A 13,111-nucleotide genomic window follows, 5' to 3' on the forward strand; every position below is an offset into this window, starting at 1 on the left:
AAGGATATGAAGTTACAAAAAACTTTGGGCTCCTTGGGTAATCTAACTAAAAATGTCTCTTCAAGGCACTCTGTATGCTTATCCATAATCTTCCAGCAGCAAAGAATTCTATTTGGTTATATGGCCGATGCGAAGGAGGGGAGCTAAATAAACCCCAAACATGATAAGAGAATATACATCGATTCTGTTATCTCAAGCAACTTTAGCGACTCTTGCTCAAGTGGTTAACTGATTAGTAGCTGCTTACATCTAGGAATGAATGGTTAGAAATGAATGTAAGATTTGCCAAAAGGAGAAAAATGTACCATTAAGCATTCGTCGAATTTAAAAGTACGTCCTTGCTGCTTGTCGCTTTGAGATGTAAAAGAAGTGTCTACGGAAGTCTTGCTTATAAATCTTATTTCGATAGATATATATTCTTTGTCCTATTTTTCTTGACACTGTCAAATTATATCTCGTTCTGCCATAATAATTGGTGTTTTTCTTGGAGTTTTACTCAAATCATGAGAATAATCGGGGGGAGGTGGTTGGATCTGGGGGAGGCTAATCAGAATAATCTGGGGGAGGAGGCTTTCTTAGTTAAACCTATACTGTATCTTTATAATATAAGAAAACAACGCCAATACAGTGTTCTTTTCCTTTCTCATGTACGGGTCAAGCAAACAAATGAGGATAAAGTTAATAAGTTTACGTAAGTGCATTTGCTTAGCAGGAATTATTTCAAAATAATGTACACTGTTATCTAAAACTTCCAAAAATTAATTAAAATGGGGGTTGGAATAATAGGGGGTTTTCAAAAATTTAAAAAAATTAATAAGCCGGGTTGGGGGGGGGGTACGATTATCCGGTACTCGAGAGTACGTCATCACCATTAGCCTGCGCGCAGTAGACTCTTCGGGGGAGAAGTGTTTGAGGCTGCGCGCAGGCTACATCATCATAAATTTCGAATGGTGTCACTTTTCGTATGCAAACCCATCCTTACTATGGGTGCCAAAGCCTCAGAAAGTCAAAGGATGAACAACGGGGAAAGGAGTTGCGAAGGAGAGTGACTCTCTGAGGATCTGATACCCAGGGTAACCCAGCCTTTGTCTAGCAGCTACGCTATCTCAATCTTTTGTCCAACTGTATTCTCTTGATATAGTGCTATTTTGAATAGTCTTTGAATTTGGACGAAATAATAGAAAGAACATCATTAATTACCTCTCTGTTAAAGGTAATGTGTCCATATATAAGGACTGCGTATACCCAGCTTGTCAAGCCACCCATCAAAATAACGGTTTGCGATTGGTTAGTCTTCTTGCGATGCAAAACTGCTCACATGAAAAGCTGACCTCGCAGCAGGATAGATAAACAGAACGACCGTAGTGGCTGGGGCGATGACATGAAAAATCACATGTTTCTAAAAAAACCCCGCAGAGTCGCTTGCTCTACCTGGACACATTACCTTTAAATGTACAAAATCAGTTAAATGTAATGCCAATCGCCTAAGATATTGGCACGTGAGCACGGGGTCTTCCCCATCATATCACAGTGATTGGGCGTCTGTCTAAACTTTATGTGAGCCAAGTAAAAGTAAAGTATTACGTTGGCAAACTAAAATTCTTTCATTGGCTTTTTCTTTACCAGCTTTTTATAGTTAACATAGTTAACTGATTTCGTACTTTCAGATGTACTTTCAAATGTTTTCTTTCACCCCTTGACTGTTCCTATGATGGATACCCCAAAAAGGGCCGCCCCCGCTGATTGTTGTCTTTACTTAACCCTGGATCCAGTATAGATGGAATTGGAAGAACATTGACGAATTATGAATACTTTTTTCATAGAAATCTTTATTATCCTTTTTCTGCTGCCAGTTTTCCCCAGTGCGGCGAATATTCCAAACGATAGTAAGTGCGACTTGAGTGTACCCCCGTCATTGAACAGAGTGCTTATTAGGAAAGAACAGTAGGAACAGTAAGCTCCATGGAGCAATAACAATCGCTGTTAGGGCACCCATGATCTCTTTGTTGCAAAATTGTTATGAGATGTTAATGTTAATTTGCCGCTATGCTGCACAAGACGACCACAGTCTGATCAGGGGTATCTCGTTTCTCTTGATGGACCACTGTTGTTTGTATCACTTCGACCGAAGCTGCTGACAAAGGGATCATGCTTATGTGACACTGCTTCAATAAGGACCAATTTGTTGCGAGGCGAACACTACCAACCAACGGCAAAGTTCAAGGAGCGGCAAATACCGCCTGTTTGCACAAGATTGTTTGGGAAAAACTTGATAAGGTAAGGGTTTTTCACCAATGTCAATTTTCCTTAGGAATTCCAATTAATTGTCAATTTGCTAACTTTTAGATCTAGTTTATCACTGTTTAAAAATTCAAAAACACAGGTTTCTACAAACTAAGAGGGTTCAGAAATAATAGCTAAATCGTGCTGGTGCTGACCAACTTACTCGGATTTTCAACCAAATCCAACCGTTTTCAGATCAGGAGCTGGGGAGGAATTCCACGATGTCACTGCCCGGAGGTGTACAAGGGGTTTGCCTAGACTACTTCCGCAGTCCGGTCTCCTTCATGACTCTCTCAAGATTACAGGAAACCGCCAACATATTTGCTATTGTAGGTTTGATGCGTTTTCTCGTATTTAGCAAACCTTAAAAAACGAAAAAGACATTTAGCACAAAAACTAACAAAAACAGTTTCTCAGGAAAACAATGCGTGTTTCCCCCTAAAATACTCTTTCTTGTTTTATTATGATGGTAAAATAAAGGGATGATTGATTACCCAGAGGACTGTAACTTCCTGGCTGATGACCTCTTCTTGAAAATACGTCATCCTTTGATCCCAACCAATAATTGATCCTAACAACATACCGCAAATATCTTCTCTGGAAAAAATGCTTACTTGAAAACCACACAGGACCCAGCTATTCCATCGAACCATCGAAGCATATTTGACAGCTATTTTCGAAATAGCTTTTGTCCATTGCGCAAATGACGCACTTCCAATGTTATTGCTTATATCAATTCATGAAACCTCTGGCCACAGGGGCGTAGCCAAATTGGCTGCGAGGGGTGCCAAACGTTTTTATCGGCAAATACAAGACAAATGTCTATATTCTAAGTATACCATTTATTGCTCCAACTCTTAAAAGAACAAGCTGAGGCTGAGCCACTATTAAATTTAATTTTGAAAAATATTTTACCTCAAAAAAGAGAAGTTTTTTGTCATCTAGGGGTGCTTTTTCAGTGAATTTTCAAATTTGTCGGCAAGTAAATGATGTCTCTAGGTAGAAATTGCAAACTTTAGCAAAATGTAGCACACTTGATATCAATTGCACTGCTTACAACCAGAGCTGCGGAGAGGATTTCTGGGCCCCGGGCCAAAACGAAAGAAAAAAGCAAAACACACCGGAGGCGACCCTTTTAAGGGGTCCGGGGAAATTATTTGAGACGATGGTTGCTAAAATTGCGGCTATTTTGGTTGCTGAAATTGCGATGATGGTTATTACTTCTTAATTATTTTCAATATAGTTGAAGTATGACTGGTATTCTATCGTCACAATGCATGCGTATTTCTTAAATATAGAATATGCAATTCTTTACATTTAAAAGTGGAAAACATTGAAATACCAAATTTGATCAAAACGGACACGCTCCACCAAATAGATTTTCACTATTCAAATAATTTGAAAAACTTTACATCTAGCAATCAGAATGGAACCCTTAAATGTCAATAAAAAACTAGTTGTTTCGATCTTGGAAGAAGCTCGTTTAGATGAGGGGCTAGATGTCTCAAAAAATTGAAGACCAAGAGAAATCAGTCAAGTTTATCTCTATCCTCAAGTGAAACCAGGAAAAGGCCTTTGGTAAAATTCAAGATAATGTCGGCATTGTTATTATTGATAGTGTTACAGCAAAGATGATTAGGTGATTCATGTCGATTGGCGAGATATGGGAGGGGTTCAGTATTGTTTGATTATACACAAGGTTGAAGGAAGATGACCTAGCAAAAAAGAGCAAAATTCTGCGCAGCAAAAAAGGATGACATATCCCCTAGCATCACTGAGGAGTCACTTTTTCTGAGGAGCATCAACAATTGCAGCTGTTGAATAAGCATTTGAATTTGCAACGCTTATTTCCCAATGTTTTCATTGCATTAAGGTTGTTTCTGACTTTGCTTGCTAGTGTTGCATCAGCTGAAATATCATTCAAATTGTCCAAAGAAACTGAAATTTCCAAAAATTTTACTAAAGCTCCATAATTGACCCTTTAACAGATGTAAAGACTTGGAAATTGTTTTGTTAACTAACTAGAAAATTACCTAAAGCTACTAGCTCTGTTTGACAAACATAATGGGGTTTTAATACTGTTGCTGCGTCCAACTCATTTCATTTAAAGGTTTTTTTCTATCATTGACAAGTTTTTATAGTGGAGACACTGAATTGCTAATTATTAATTGTTTTATCAACTGCACTGCTTACAAAGGAGTCATGGGCCCCCGGGTCAGCGACCCTCCTGCCCCCTCCCCTCTCCTCAGCACTGCTTACAACCTAATAATTTGAGAACAAACTAAGAACAATCCAGGCTCAGATTTTCGAAAAAGTTAGGAACAGCCAGCCTGAACTGCAATTTTCTGGTTCTTATTAGAATCTTATATGACCCAAGATTTCGCTGGAAGCAGTTTTGTCACGTTGCATTGTGGGCAGGCCAAAGTTTGAATATTGGAATATTCGATATAATTCGAATTTCCTTTTGAAATTCGAATTGTCAGACCATGATCAGACGCTGGGAATATTGACTAGATCTGTAATCATGGTTGCGTTTTCCGGATTTGGCAACTTGAATCTCTGTAACCCAGTTGCTATGGTTTCTCCTTACGTAAGTGTGGTTTTGCGTTTTGATAACCCACACGCAGCCCATTAAGTGGAAATTTCTCGATATTGAGTGTACAATTTAAATTGCCATGCACTTAACCATAAAGATAAGAGAACTCTTTAGACTTTTTCTATGGACATCATAATTTCTCTTTCTTACTCCATGCTACGGTGCCGGGCATTGCGAATGAGCATCTGTAGGGTGTCAATCAATGCAGCGGTTAGATCTTCGCCAAATATCTGACTGGGGCATGTTTCGTTAATTGTCCAATCTGCACTGGTTAACAGGGCTTTCATTCCACATACATTAGAGTTGGCTGTTATTTGCTCATTAAGATCTTAGGGGGTACCAACCCTTTCTCCAAGTTGCTACTGGCCTCGTGCTGATAAGGTACTTCTGCAGGATATAGTATCTTACATCAATATTACATCTCTAGAGCATTATATTACATCAATAGTTTTAGTATACTCAGGTTTTTACTGTATAATATAACAGCTCTTTTTACATGAGTATTTTCAGGTTATTCTCAATATATTCTCAATATAATTCTTCTAACAGAATATTCTCAATATTTTCTGAAAATCTCTTTTCAGGAGCAGTAGCGTAGCCTGGGTAGTAAGAATGGTAAGGGGGGGGGATGACTTAGGTGAGTTCAATGAGAGAAAATGGGGATCCACTCAAAGTTAAAAAAATATTACGGTCGCACGGTCACTGACCGGAGGAAGGTCCACGAAAAACAATAAAAACTCCAATGACACACCCAAGCCAAACCCGCTTTCTATTGTTTAATGAGGAAGGTTTGCCTTCTGGGATGTTTCTGTCTGGAGAAAGGTTAACAACTTTTCTGGACTCTGGATCCACACTTCTCTGAACGCCTAAAAACGCCATTTTTCAAAAAGACTTATTGCCATTGGGGAAGGGAGCATCTGCCTCTCTTGCCTCCTCCACACTACGCCATTAGCTAAAATCTTGATCAGTGATAATTTTTGTTTGCGGAAAAGGTTCTAGGAAACATGGTCTTCAAAAAAACTTTACTTTGTGGACGACAAAGAGGGAAATGGTTTTTTCTTGTGGTTACCACAAAAGCCATGATAATTCCCCCATTCTATCTTACATAATTTTTCTACAGATTAGTGCATTTAGGCATGCTGCTGAGGATTTGCCATCCACCTTTGCGAATTAAAGGATTGATTCTTACAGGGACAGCATGTCTCCCATAATTATATCTTATATTCCTTGCATGCCTCTTACCCGTATTGAGGCCCAATGTAGGTAATACTTCCATGGCAATAGGAAAAGGCTTGTCTTATAATAGGAAACAGTTCATGGGCTACACTTAGGACTATACTGCAGTTATCAACGACGTGATTCAGAACCGACAACTTGCGATCTGATTAAAGAAACTGGAATTACTGTGAAAATTGCTCTTCCCTAAAAGATATGCCGCTATAGAAATTTCTGTGAATCTTTGGGAGCCTGGATATTCGGGCTGACTAGAACACCAGTGGTTAATACCAGTCTACATAAAGAGATAGCGTCGGTATGTACAAAGAAAGAGCATGCCTTCAACACAACCTCGTTTAATCTTTCTTTTGCCCAAAAACATCAAATAATTTGTAATATTGGTAACCATACAGTTACTTCAGCCTTCTGTTACAATCGAGAAGAAAGTACCCTGTCTTGATAAAACGATTTTGTGTTTCTGCAAGGATTTATCATTTCAAACACAATGCTCTTTTTGTGAATAGAACGTATAGACAGTATGAAGTTCTTAGAGAAATCGTGAGCAAGTGACAAAGCCATGACGAGATTCGAACTCGTGACTAGTGGCATTATACGCCGTTGTGCTACCAGTATCCTGCCCTGGTCCTGTTTCTTACTCACATATTCTCCCAGTACATTTTCTCAAATCCTGTTCTGCACTCACCTTCATAGTTCTTTTAAATGAAGCTTTTCAATCTTGGACAAATATTGTTAAGACTTTTCAAGAAAGGTTGATGTTTTCTCTTTCCTTCGAAAAGACCTCCCCCCAAATCGAATGCTAAATGCTTATTTTTGAAGCATGAAAGATTGCACTACGTATCCAACATTGATTTGGGAGAAACGGGGGATACGGGATTTCAAGGGCAACATAAAGAATTGCAAAAATTGCATTTTGTTTCGACAATTTTGCCCGATATTGCTCCCTTTGGGTTTCTAATATGAGCTCCTCGGGGCATTTTTCACTTTTTTGAAGCTTTGTTTTACTTTCTAAGATTTATTCATTCCATTCTCAACAACCTATTAGCCACTTACTCTCTTGCGAAATCTTCGTTCAAAGTTTCACAATACAATCGATTAAACAGTTCCATCTTTTCTTCTCCTTATTGGACGACCATCAAAGGTGTGAAAGGCAATCAAGAGAGCTCTCATAATTTTCCGAACGAGTTTAAAGGGTAATTACTGAAGCAACGTCACAATGAACAAGCTTAAAGCCAGTTATAACCAATTAGGTGACACGTGATTGAAGGGGTGTATAAGTATGTACCTTGCAGTTAATCATTTCACGAATATCGAGATCTAGTGTGTAGTAGACATTAGCAACCTTGTGCCAGTGACAAAAAAGTTCAAGGTCGGCCTGTTTAAAAGAGAGTCGGTTTGAAATGGAATACGGTAAGATTTTTAATTAAAAAATTTTGCCACGAGTGGTTGCATTTAAAGCGTCGCTTTATCATATAACCACTTTTACTTAAACAGAGAAAATACGATATTGTTACTAACGTAATTTGTTGTCAATGTAACCACAATCAGTAATTTGCCTGTTATCAGAATTCCAACATTACCATTTTACTTAGATCTTTTAATCATATATCATTCTCTAATTCAACGCAATTATTTTTCTTTTCTTCACATATCCACCGCAAATAACAGCGGTCACGCAACTGTGTCTAGTGCTATGTTTCCAAAAGTATGAAATGATATGACATGAATCCTAAATGGTCTACGCTTTTTTATAAGAACAATTGGTCCCAGTTTCAGCCTGGCACTTCTAATTTTTCGCATAATTTCAGCCTGACCTGTTTCTTATTTAGTTTCTTTTTTTTGTAATCGAATTTTCTGTGCATCGTAGTGTCTGGGCGTAACCTATGCTGGATAAAGTAATGTTATTTCGCTTATCGCTTTCTGTTTTTCTGTTGCTATTCTTTCATTTTTCAATTATTTCTTTTCTTTGGTTTTGTTGAATTTCAGCCTGTCTTGTTTCTGATATTGTTAATATTTTTTAAGCAAATCTCAGCCTGATGTTTTTCATAAGGGTTGTTCTTATAACAAAATGTGTATGATGGAATAATTTCACGTGAATCCTAAATGGTCTAGCATTGGGCCTAAAATCAATTACTGAGTATTGTATAAGACCCATGGCTGTTATTTGCATCTACAAGTAGCATAGTAGCATCTACAAGACCCAAGCTCCATTCTTGTAAGGGTGTCAATTTTGTTACATTTTTATCGCCCTTAAGAGTCAGCTTCAAACATGTTTTCTTACAAACATAAACGCATTTAGAGTTGTAATTTTCCCTATGAATTTCTAAACACGTGTTTATATCTCCGATTTGAAATTAAGGAAATATTAAGTAGATTAGCCCTTAGGAACTCAGCTGATTATTCAAATTAATTTCCTGGATAAGAGCTTTCAGTAATATTGCAAATATCCCTAATTCGCAATTTTCGCAAAATCATCTGCGATGGAACACTTCACGTAATTACGAATATCACGTAATTAACTATCCAGCTTAGATCAAAATTTCTTGAATTCAATGCAGGGCGTAATTGTAATTCATTCTTCATTAACCCTTTTTATCTATATTTGTCTCAGTATACGTAAGTTAATTATAGCTGTCAAACCTGTTATTAATTTCCATACCAAGTACCTTATTTGTAAAAATGAACTTATGAACTGGGGATTGTTCAAGGGGACTTTTATTCAAGATGATTATTAAATGGTAGATTTATGAGCTACCAAGATTATTCAACCAAAAAATACGGATATCACTTTGAAATCCTTATCTTGTGCAAGAAACATATTAAGTAAAATCCTTTTTATCTGACAATTTCTCCTGTATCAACTGGCAGTTCAGAAGGTGCGGCAAGATAAACATCCTCCGGGCAGGAATCGGAATAAATTGATCCTCAAAGGAGGCTTGCTCGAGGATGAATACTTGATAGAAATAATTTGGAGATGAAGGCTTCTTTTAAGTGGGACCTGATCGAGGATACCCGTGTCACTCGCTGATCTTTACAAATATCTTGTGTATAGCAATCAGTAGTATTGCTCCCATAGCGCAGAGATGCCTTTTCCACTCTTGTCTCCTCCGCAATGACCGTTCCTCTTCGCAACCTGAACTGAATTCTTCTTTGCAGTAAAATTGACTTCCCATACGTATTAAACATTAAAAAAAATGTAAGCTTCTCAAGGTAGAGGTTCCTGTTAATCCCTGGGAATTGCATTTCGCTTGAAGTAATTTGAAAACAAAAACTGGCAATTTATTATTTAGTCTAACAATTCAACTGCCTCGCCACTTATTATTAAGAGTGATAGGCATGCCCCCAGTTTCCCAAGTGAATTTACACATTTATCATTAAATGTTAAGATTACTCCAATCAAAGACTATATGAAGTGTTTCTAATTGCATTTGCTACTGGGTACCGTTGTGAAACACTTTTGCACATTTACTCCAGCCCCCCGATCCGAAAAAGGAATGCATGTTGTGGTCGTCCTAATTATATTTGAAATCCTGTTTCTTTTCTAAAAAAGGAATTTCCTCGACAGCATAATACATCTTACCAATCTCTGTTACATCTCGTTTCCTGAATTAACTCGTGAACCTGTTGAATCACATCGTATTTGAACGGTCTAAACCAAAGAGCGCTGACCCTGAGGTTTTTAAAACAGTGACTGTCATATTTACATATTGACCCTAATAATCTCCTAGTTCAAAGGCTTCTGAACACGGATTACGCACAGCAAATCATTTCGGTGTAAACTTTGGGCTTCCTTTCACATCCAAGTTTGCCGTGTCGTAAACAGATCGTTACAGCAAGGAGAAGGGTCGAGTTATTCCCTGTTGTGCCTATCTTCGAAAATATATTATTGATGATTTCAAAGAGTATCATTGTCAAGAACCAGTCAATGTAAGTTATACAAGTTTATCGCCGCTGTATTTCCGCTTAGTAAATGTAGCAGTTATAGTAAGAGCTGGTCAAGCCTCTTTTAAGCCGAACAGTCTCAGTTACACTGCTTTCTAAACTAGCAATGTTGGGGTAAAATGTGTTTGCCCGATATTTCCATCTGAAATTTGGTTAGCTATGATAAGGAAAAACTGCAGAAATAGTAGGCTGGGAAATTTATTTTCATAATTTCCGATATATCTATTTGAAGGGATTTGAAAATTTAGTTGGAAATTGGCATTGATTAACTTACATTTTTTTTATAAGAACCAGTAAATTTAAATTCAGGCTGACTGTTCTTTATTTTTTCGAAAATCTGAGGCTGGATTGTTCTTAATTTGTTCCTTTATTAATAGGGTGTAAGCAGTGCCATTGCTAGCTTTTCGCTTTAGGGGGGTGTTCAGGCCTCATTTGCCAACAAAGTGATTGAGGCAAACTTCATTTGCCGATAAGTTTGATATTTCACCGAAAAAGCACCCACACATGTCTAAAAGTCCTCGTTTTTGAGATAAAACGTTGTTCAAAATTGCATTTTAGAGTAGCTCAGGCTCAGCTTGTTCTTAATTTGTTCTTAACTTTTGACCAATTTTGATGCTCGTTTTTTTTAAATTGTTCTTATAAAAAGAAAAGAGTGTATTTAGGACGCCCCTCAAATATGAGATAGCAACACAAGTCTCAGCACCAGGATTTGAAATTATGAAAGATCGTGGCAATCTGTAAAATGAAAAAACCTCATCGAGTTTCATATGTTTGATTTGACTCGATATGTTTAGTTTCATGAATTGGCTCTTTGGCGAATAATTTACAATTATGAAGATGAATGACCATATTGATACATTTTACGTGCTGGAAATTATACAATACAATTTAGGCTGATATATTTTGATGCCAAGAAAAGAATTCTCAATAAAAGGTTACTCTAAAGTTGAATAGCAGCATCACCGCCGCAGAGGAATGTATCGAACAATCTTTTAAATCTACAAACCTGAAAACGAACTGTTCATACCACCATCGCAAACCTTAATAAAGGAACAAAAGAACCAGGATTATTTGATTCGAAAAAGGAAACAGTTAACGGCCGGGTTATGTTCATATAAGCTTTGCTTCGGAACAGAAGATTTATGTTGAATTGAAAAGGATCGTTGCCCATTTACAGGTTTGCAAATAAACCAGAATGTATTTTTGATCACGGAAGCAACTCTTCGTGGAACGGGTACCTCCGAATTCGTCTTTTCATTATAATTTTTGATAGGTTTGGGGTTATATCAACCCTTTCCCTTCATACTGTACATAATGGAGTGGGAAAATGATGAGTTTAAAGCAACTTTATGACAGAAACAGGCGAGCTACTTTATACATTCGCCTGTTTCCTTATATCAGACAGAGCAGCGGTTAGCGAAAGGGGTTCTAGGCTCAATCATAAATTTTAATTAGAAATTAAAATCTTTTCTGCAATTTATATATGATTAGTTTTAGTGTGACATTAACCATTAGGCCAACCTAATTTACTGTGACATGCACCTTCAAACCGTAAGCCATATTTGTCGCTCAGGATCTAGGCTGGAAGCAGTTCCCCCGTGCAGAAACATTTTCTCTAAAATCCCTTTCATTCATTACTTGCAAGTCCCTGAAGAAGGCTAGGGAGGAGTGACGTAAGGAAGTTCAAATTTGAAATAAGGCGATCACCATCCTCTGGCGATTCGCACCAGAATGCACAGTTGTTTTTATACAATCAGCTCGAAGACACATTACTTTCTTTGAATCAAGGCATCCTGTGTATTAAAAAAACCGAGCAGTCTTTATTCTGATAAAGAAAGAATGACTTGGTAAATAGTACGTCACAGCCTTTCCGTTATTTTCATTGCTCTGTTTGTTGCATTGAAGTTATTTTTCTAAGTCCGTTCACATTTGCCTGAAAATAAATTCAAAATAACATTATTTGTTAAGGAAACAACGGTTCCGGTGCAACTCTAAATACAAATATCTTAAGGGTGTACATTTTTCAGTGAATTGGACAGCTGTTAGACAAAGTCCGGTATTTATACTTTTTGCGGTTCGAGGCCTGTACTTGCCTGCAAACTTTTTCTCAGAGAGGTCCGGCAGGCTTTGGATATGCATCGAATGATTTAATTACATGCCAGAGCTTATAATCTCTCAAGGATCTCTCAAGGATTTCTATAAAACGCTAATTCCTTCAGTACTGATGTCTGCTTATTTTTCGTTCTCCTGTGGATGTATTTGTAAACAGATCTTGTGATTAAAAGGCCTGCAAGAAGTGCTTCTCAAGAATCGAAAGAAGAATAAGCAAACAAATATTTTCAGTTAAGTCTGTAAAGTGGATTTTAAGAGATGCAAAGTCCTCTAATCTCTTTCCTTTTTATTTCAGAAACGGACTTCACCATGCCAATGTCAGATGATAGCATCTTGCTGCCAAAGCCAGTTATAGACTCCTGTTATGCATCTATCTTCCGCTGTTACCAGGAAATGTTTCCAGCATCATTCAGTTCAAAAACAGCACTGACAAAAAAACTGAGCATTAGCTATGATCTTAGCACGTGCAGACTAAAACCTCTGGGGGATGAGCCAACTGGGATACCCTTCTCACGGTCACCAAGGAACTCTCCAAGGTCTTCCCTGAGGGAATCGAAAAGCAAGAGTCCATTGCAAGTGATGGCTAGCTTACGTAGAAGCTTTCGATGAAATAATTAGACGTGCACTTTTCTGCAAAATGATGCGACAGCTGCTTGTGTTGCTGCACAAATGAGAATATTTTCCAGCTTCCAGCAGAAATTCTTGGTAACAGTAATCGTAATATTAAAATGGTAGTAACTAATAATCACAAAAGCTTAAATGATTCTTTAATGACTTAAAGGCAAACTGCCTGGAGATTTGTAATATTTAATTTGGCTAGTTAGTTATTGTTCCTCGTGTAGAGTCAAAACTTTCATTATGAAAGATAAAGTATGCAGGCTCTTGTACAGCACTTGATGAGTTCCTGACTATAACAACAACACTATCAATCAAAATTTTTCCATG

This window comes from Rhopilema esculentum, chromosome 8, assembly GCF_057945365.1.
Source record: "Rhopilema esculentum isolate cy_ngs chromosome 8, ASM5794536v1, whole genome shotgun sequence".
Lineage (NCBI taxonomy): Eukaryota > Metazoa > Cnidaria > Scyphozoa > Rhizostomeae > Rhizostomatidae > Rhopilema > Rhopilema esculentum.